This window comes from Coturnix japonica, chromosome 4 (genome assembly GCF_054131305.1).
Source record: "Coturnix japonica strain WE chromosome 4, WE-NBRP24, whole genome shotgun sequence".
NCBI lineage: Eukaryota > Metazoa > Chordata > Aves > Galliformes > Phasianidae > Coturnix > Coturnix japonica.
The window spans coordinates 64,307,399-64,316,090 of NC_140666.1; the positions used below are offsets into that span (position 1 = coordinate 64,307,399).

Genomic DNA, 8,692 nt, shown 5'->3' on the forward strand with positions numbered 1-8,692 from the left:
TACATGTGTGTAACTAAGATGACTTCTAAAATTATCAACTCAAGTGCAAAAGCCTGAAAGGTTGAAGAAGTTTAGTATGATCTTCTTCATTAGTGCTAAAATGTTTGTAACTGCTGCCAAAAATGAATGCAGTCTGAGGGTAAAAGCAGCATATAGTTTAGACAAAGTTACACATTGCTGGGGATTTAACTATACTTATAGTCTGATTATATAAAGAAGTAATGCAAACAAAATTTTTTTGGTCTATATTTCTACAAGGTTTCTCTGACACATTTAGAGCTATTTAGGGTATTGTTTCCATAGGAAAAAATGCTTTTAGTACAGCATAAAATCTGAGATAAACATTTTTATAGAAGCACTTGCATTGTCTTGTCTTTTAGCTTTGGTTACAAACAACGGCATAAAAAAATTCTTAACTCTTGAACTACAAAATTATTTTATTAATCCTGTACTGAATTCCAGAGAATTAAAAAAAGTATCAAAGTAATGTGGAAGGAAACCCAGATTAAGGTTTCATTTTCTCAAGCAACATTTTTCCTTTTGCCTTGTTTAGTAAATACTATATTCAGTCAAAATATTCCCTTGAAGATACTCATTAAAGTCACATTTCAGAATATGTCTTCTTTTTCAATATGTTAAATGAAAATTAAAATACAGGATGTGCAAAAACTGCAGGCTAATTCTGAAAACAAACTGCAAGGAAAGTTTGATAAGTTTTGAAAATTAAGGAGAAGTGTAAAAGAGTGTTTAAAAGTCTGCAGCACCAGCATGTATCTCTACACTTCTATCTAATTTAGAATTATTAATCTCATTAATAAAACACTGATGTTAATTGCAGAAATAGCAAACACTTTGCTTACACATTTGTTGATGTATTATTAATTAATTAATTCATCATGATTGAAACTTACAAGTCTGATTTGCAAGCTACTAAAGATGTACTAAACTTTCCGGTCATCTAAATTAAATTAAAAGCATTTCATTATCAAATAGTGAATGAACATCCTAATAGTTTATGTTATTTTATAATTATAAATAACACATAAATATATGAGATGATTATACATGTAGAAATATGACCGATTATGAATCTTTCCTTGACTCTCATGCTGATCAGAGAGACTGGTATAATATGTATCTGATCTATTGAATCTCAAATATTTGTAGCCATCATACAGAAAAAAGTAAAGATAAATCTTTGGATAAACAGGAAAATCTAAAGTTATTTATTGCAGTATCAGTTTGAGTCTTCAGAAATTGAATCTCCTATATATTTCATAAAGCAGATTTTAATAACTGGTTTGGAAAATTACATTCCAGGGTGTTCTATACTGATTTATTATTTCCAATTCTGGTTTATATCAGACATACAGTGCTCCTGAAGTTTATAATTGATAACAACTATAGCTGGGAACCAACAATGGAATTTAGCTACTAAATAGATTCTTAGCCTAATGTAAATAATGTGAAATAGAAAATGTATAGGGGTAAAATGTTAAACCTCTGTGTGTCTTTTGTAAATACTTCATATGATGAAAAATACCTCTTAAAACCCCTAAAAAGCAGGAATTTGGTGAATGTTCTTGAAAGGGATTTTACTTACTGTTAGTGAAGTTTCACTGCTTTTATATTACAGATTCCACATCTCCATATGCAAGACCATTTCTCTAAGCAAAGGGCAAAATATAAGCTGTGATACAGTGCTGTTTCTCTCTATGCTTAAACTATTATAAAAAATAAGAAATATAAAATAAAAATAAAAAATAGAAGGAGAAATAGATTTTTATTAGTTTTTCAAATGTGAACTTGGGCTTGTCTTGTCTTTGATACCACAAAGTAAAAAGCAAAGATACTCCCAGTACTCCCAGTTAACCATGGTATTGTGTCTCATTTAACAGAACCTTTGCTTCGCCAATTGCTTTGCCAAGGAAAACATAGTTCTTGTAGGCAAGTGTAACATGACTACAAAAAATAAACTGAATTAAATTTACTGAATTAAATAAAGTTCAAAGTGAACTTCCATTGTACAAAAATTATTCCATGTCCTCTTATTTTATTATATGTTCTGAAGACCAATTTGCAGGTAAAAACAAAATAAAACGAACAGAAAAGAAACCCAGAAAACAAAGCACTGAGTAAAATCACTGAAAATTAAAAATTTTGTTTACAGGAAGAGAGACATAAAAACTCAGCACTTTTCATGTGTGCATTAAGTTTCTATTATTACAAGAAGGATCAGAATTTTGTTATTGTGTTACTGATGTCCTATGCATATAAATATAATTTTATCTTATGTTTTCTCTAGAACAAACTATTTTTTAAGACTGTGAGTCTGAAAATGAGGATTGAAAATACAAAGAAGGTAACATGGGAAAAGTAATAAAATATGTAATTCACATTGAAAAGATTCCTTAAATATTTCTTCAAGGAGCTCCTTATTCATTATTTCATTGTAATTGCCCTGCTCATTTGTCCATTTGGTTGAGTTTCCTTCTTTGCATCATTGCAATTTGGGTGATGAGATGTGGCACTGAGTAACATGATTAAAGGGCATGCATGGTGGTGATGAGATGAGTTGGTGTTTGGATTAGATGTTCTTAGTGTTCTTTTCCAGGCTTGACAATTCTATGATTCTAGAACTCTTGTCTCTGCTTTATGTTGAGTGGCACTTGCAACCTGCGCCTTTGGTCTTGGATTTGATTAGGTCTCGACTGCAGTGACTACCATGTGTGTGAATCTTGTTATCACCTAGCAAGCCTTGCTGTATAAATTAGAAAAAGTTATTCAAATGTAACCTGCAGTCAATCTGACCTAAAAAAGGGAAGTTGCTTAGTCTTGTTCTCCGATATGACTACATCGTCTCTCTCTCTTTCTCAAATTTTTGTTCTGTGTTTGATGAGTCTCACCTTCTCCCCCTGGGAATCTTTTTTTATTGGAAGTGAAATGAAAAATTAGGAACTCTGACATGGTCCTTTACATTTTGAATTTGGATTGATAAAAGGTTATCAATCCAATTTAGGATATCCAATTTAGGATATCATTGAACAGCCAATGTTACCTTGAGCTTGCTGAAAATGCCATGATTTTAGAAACCATCCTGAATAGAATAGCATAGCATAGCATAGCATAGCATAGCATAGCATAGCATAGCATAGCATAGCATAGCATAGCATAGCATAGAATAGAATAGAATAGAATAGAATAGAATAGAATAGAATAGAATAGAATAAAGGAATAAATCAATTGAAAGAGATTTTCACAGATCATCTAACTGCCTGACCCTTCCTGAGCTAACAAAAAGTTAAGACATTTACATGACTCTTGAACACTGACAGGCATGAGACATCAATCACCTCTCCAGGAAGCCTGTTCCAGTGTTTGACTACACTCATACAGAAATTATTCTTAATGTCCTCTTCTTTGGTTGATCTATATTTCTGCCATTCCCATCAATTCCCAGGAGTTGAGCTTGGCACATTCTTGTGCTTCCCCTCATCAGGGGTCTGCAGAGAGCAATGAGGTTACCCCTCAGCATCCTTTTTTCAGGAGTGGACAATGAAAATGTGTTCAGGCTCTCCACACAGGATGTGCCTTCCTCTCCTGCTACCAGCATCCTCCTCCAAGTTCTTTCAAAGACCTTTACATCCTTTTTATATGGTGGAGGACAAAATTGTGCACAACATTCAAGACAAAGCCATGCCAGTGCTAAATATAACAGGAAAATCATGCCTTTTGAACAGCTGGCCCTTCTATTTAACACACCTCAAAAGCAGCCTCCCTTTCATCTGCCAAGGTATACTGCTGGCCCATGCAGAACCCCCGAGTCCTTTTCTGCTGTGCTGCTCTCCAGCCACTTGTCTTCACCTGAAACTGTGTTCAGCATTACTCCATCCCAGGTGCAGAATCTGGCATTTTCCTTTATCAAACTTCACACTCCTGATGATTGCTCAAAGCTCCAGTGTATTTAGAACCCTCTGGCAAAGCATCTTGTCTTACCAGAGAGTCAAAATCTTCTAGTTTTGTATCATCAGTAAACTTGCTGAGGATGCATTCCACTCCTGCATCCTGACCACTGATAAAAACATCAAGCAGCACTGGCTCATTGTGAAGTTAAACTACGATTAGCTATTTACGGAAATATTACAACTCCACAAATTATACACAGGAAATCAAATTCTTTTTAAACTAGCTGCAGAACTTGCTAACCAACTACCTTGCTCACTGGTAGATTCATCAAAGGTCAACTTAAAAAAAAAAATAGTTACAGTTTGATGTTTAAGTTGAAGGACATCATGAGTCATGATATGTCTATATATTCTCATATTATATGTGTTGCAACATAATTTATAGTATGGATAAAGAAGAAGCTGTAACTATCTTGTGCAAAACCATGGGACAAATGAACTTTTGCCATGAAGGCCAAAACAGATATCTACATCTAATAAACGCATCAAAATGGAAATGCCTATATCTTGACAACACAACTAAGTTTTGTGTGTTGCAGAAATTAGATTTGTTTTTTGGTAATGTGGCTTAAATCTGTGCTGAGAGACCAACTTCAAAACCCAAAGGGAAATTGTCAGTGGTTGATTTTTACCAATTTGGCTAAAAACCCTTTTTCAGGTTTCATCCTAGCAGACTGTCTAAATGAATTTTTTCAAACTCAAAATCTCTTTGACTTGACAAGAGAAGACTATGAACTAAAGTCAGTGTTTCAGGAGATATTACCTAACCTTCAGAAAACTAAAAATAAATATAAAAAACTTTTTGCTCATCTAAAAGAAATGGAGCTTACAACAGTTCCTATTCTTTATATAATAAGCTAAGTAAATAAAGTTTGATATACTTCATTGTACTTATTTTCTGCTGGATTACCTTGTAAGAAAACAGAATGTGCTTACAAAGAATGAGATATGAAAGCAGGGCAAAGGGAACAAAATTATAATTGAAGATTTTGTAGGTAGCTTATTGTGATAGAGATTGCAGTTTAGTGTAGCAGGACTTTCAACAAGAGATGAAGGTGGGTTTTTTTGTTGTTGTTATTGTCGGTTTCTTTTTAGTAATTTTGCTCCAAAGCAACAACAAGAAACAATAACAAGGCAGAACTTGTAAAAATAAAGATTCTCGGATTCTGTGTTAATGCACTGTATTTTAAATAAGTTGAAGCTATAGTATGAAACAAGCACAGCAAAGATGCTCTGTGCCTGCTTATTTGCTCTTCTCCTGTTTTAATCATCTCTTGAGAGACAAAGGCAATAAATACTGTCCATGATGAGAACATTTTATCACACCACTGAATGAAAGTTATTTCCCCCTGGGACACCCCTTGCCTTGTGGGTATTTATGAGCACGGTGATAATGTCACTTCTTCTAGCAAAATTACAATTAATTATGTATAGTTGTTTGTTATTCTAAAAAGACCAGGGAGACTAAGATTTACATGATTATATATATTTGCAAATCTGTTTTCTTTGCCTCCTCTACCACTAATATTCAGGGAACATTATAATATCACAACCCATAAAGACAATAAAATTCACAAATCAGAAGAAGAATAGCAACAACAACAAAGAATAAACAGTTTAAAATTTATACTTTGCTACTACCATATGAAGGGTGGGTAAAGGTTTCTATTCAGAAATTCATCCTAGCTCAGTATAGCCAGTCCATCAAAAACTTTTGTTTTGCTGAATGGTGGGGCTTATAAACTTGCCTGAGATGGTGAAAGCAGTCAAGTCTTCAGTATAACAGGCCAGCTGGTTCGTTTCATGTTGACTTACCCTCTTTTAAATAGATTTACTACAAAGGTTAATAGAATTGGATGGAAGTTTTTGTTGGAAATTTTCCTCCTTTTTTCTTCCTTTTGATGTGCTAGCAGCTTGATTCAAAGCTTGTTGAAGCCAATGGGAACGTACACTGTGTAAGTTATTAAGTTAAAAATATTTAACATTTCCCAAACTTAATCGATAGCTTACCCACTGTAAGAGCATAATCAGTATCTCTGAAAACTACTCAGATCAATACCAGCATGATTCTTAAATATTATCATTTTCTTTAATAGTTAATGCAAGCACCTCTTAGCAAACTTTTGTTTATGTGCAAACACTCCACCATACATCAAATGCATGCCTGGTAATGTGCAGTGCACACACTCAAGGAATATCTCCTCAAACCATGAGCTGTAACCTAGATTGGGGGCTGGCCAAGATGTGAGCTTTCCTCACAGTCTAGGAGCATTCCCAGCGTGCCTCACAAGCCCCTACACTTCCCAGCTCACTTTCATCTTCCTTTACCTCAGGGTCCAGATGTGGGAGGCAGCATTGTGTTGTGAGTTCAAAGCGGCAGCCTGCAAAATGGGCTCTTCCAAGATCCTCAGTGGGGAGGCCTGGCTGGCAGACCTCCTTGCTGTACAGTGCAGTACAGTGGCATCTCCATCACATGCACTCTCAATGTGCCAGATGCACCTGGCAGGCAGACTGTGAGCCCTACCAACAAGCTGCATCTGGTTGAGGAGGCTGTGGAAAGCTGGGAAGATCAAAGGATGTGAGGTGTGGCCTCAACTCCTGGCTTTGAGCCTTGCCTGCTGCAGCTGCTTGCTGCCAGAAGGCAAACCAAGCTGTGCAGATTAACAGTATGTTTGGTCTCAGGGAATGAAGACTCTCTGTGCTCAGTAACCTGTTAATGCAAGCCTACTGCAGTCTAAAAGTAGTAGGACAAGGCTGTATCAGAGTGTGGACTGTGGTCACAAAAATGATTCCCTCAGGGGAAGACTTCAGAGTCTGCATCTTCTTCCTGCATGGAAAAGTTGGAAGTACAGAGCACAGTGGCTGAAAATGTCTGTATTTGGACAACTGGACAATACAGATACTGGAGCTGGGGTACGTTCAAGAGAGGCTTAGCAATCTGAGCCACAGAGCTAATCTCTAATTCAGGGATGTTTTAGAATATCACACATTATCACCTGGAACACCTATGTTACTCTTGCTGTTTCTTTGCCAGAGCATTTTGCTTTATATTACTTAGACTATGTTAGGATTACTAGCACAATGACACATCATCAGTAGGGTAAAACTAACCTGTCTCATGACGGTGACATTCTCTTGTATTAAAAGGAAAATCTCAGAAAAAAAAATATCTTTTTTAGTTAAGAAGTTTCAATATTTGTTGACATCATTGTAAGAAATGTATTTTGCAATCCACTGACACTGTAGTTCCTACAAAGTCTGTTTTGAAAAACGAGATCAATAAAGTTCCGAAACTTTTAAAATGTGAAACTAAAGTGATTCTTTTAGCAAATAAAGGTGACTTTGATGGAAATTTTTTTCTGTTTCTCTCTCTTTTTTTTTTTTTTTCCCCAAAGGTGTCCAAATTTTACAAATCTGTTCATGTCACTTCACATACAAGAGTAGATATTTCAAAGTAGAATAAACTCTTGGACAAAGTAATAAAGAGAACACTGAAACATGAAAGAAATATATTTAAACATTGAAGAAATTTCCATGAAAAATAACCTCAAATGTATATGAATGGAGAGGCATGTCTTCGCTGGATGTGAAAAGTGAAAGCAATTAAAAAAGTAAAAGTAAGCAAAACAATCTTTTCATAGAACTTTCAAAAGCTCGAAAACACCCCAACTCTTATAAGCAGATGAATATACACACAAGTTGAATAAGAGGAAAAGCACTTAGAAGGCTTATGTGTCATGATGAAAAGTATAGAGTTTATTTGGCTTTTTTCTCAGAGAATCTGTTTATTTAACTTCCTGTTCTTCACTTCTGTCTTCCTTTTTTCTTCTCCCCTTCTCTCTTTCTTATTTTCTGAGCAATAAAAAAGGCAAGCTGTCTTTTTTGAAAACTGTTTCTGTCTAGTTCTCTGTGTGCTTGCTCAGCAGGAATATGTCTCTACTTTCAGTTTGGTAATTGTTACATTTATAGGCAAATACAGTCTCAGAAATATCCATGAATGCATAGGACTAGCAGTACACAAAACAAGCCTCAGACTTTTAATTTCATATTATATCCCTTTTCCTTGAGGAGATACACTAGATTCATTCTCAGAATCAGAACAAAACTAAAATGAACTTTCTGATAAGAATAATAATGTATTATTGCTTAATCAATCACAGCAATAGGTAAATAGTATGACTAGTGATCTTCTCATTTGATGTTATCACATCTCATCCTAAACTAGTTAAAAATTAACATTTACGTTAGGTACCAATTCTGTTGTTAATAACCTTTCTGTCTTTCAATATGAAAAAGTAAGCAGAACTAAAGCCAACCATATTCATTCTTTTTCAAGCAGTATTTGAAAATGCTTTCTGTGTTGTGAGCCACTAAGTATAAAAGTTTTCTTTTTGGAGAAAACATGATTTTCCAGAATTAGTTTTCTAAAGGGGACAGGACAAACAATTCAATTCCGGGCATCACACATTTCTCAGATAGGTAACTCCACCACTACCTTACTCTTTTTCCATCTAACAGTCTCTCAAGTTGTCTTGTTCCATGATCAAACAGAATTCTAGGCTAATCACTTGCCCTTTTCATCAGGCACCTTATCACTGACTCCCGTGTTACTAGAATCTGACCAGACTTTTGGCATTTCTATCTCCCTATCTCAAAATGCATACAATTTTCCATTTTATTCCCATTAAAAAAAAAAAAAAAAAAAAAAAAGCCACTAAAAATTTAAC

At 34.8% G+C, this 8,692-nt stretch overlaps 1 long non-coding RNA gene across 7 annotated transcripts in view; it reads right to left on the reverse strand.

Moving 5' to 3' along the window:
- LOC146761107 (uncharacterized) overlaps positions 1 to 8,692 on the reverse strand; it is a 38,030-nt gene that overhangs the window by 24,667 nt on the left and 4,671 nt on the right. For 3 of the 7 annotated variants that reach the window (XR_014945403.1, XR_014945402.1, XR_014945404.1), the window contains exon 3: positions 1,604 to 1,667. The exons of the other annotated variants lie outside the window; for them this stretch is intronic. This is a non-coding gene — a long non-coding RNA (uncharacterized LOC146761107). The remainder of the gene's footprint in view (positions 1 to 1,603; positions 1,668 to 8,692) is intronic. 7 annotated transcript variants of the gene reach the window in all.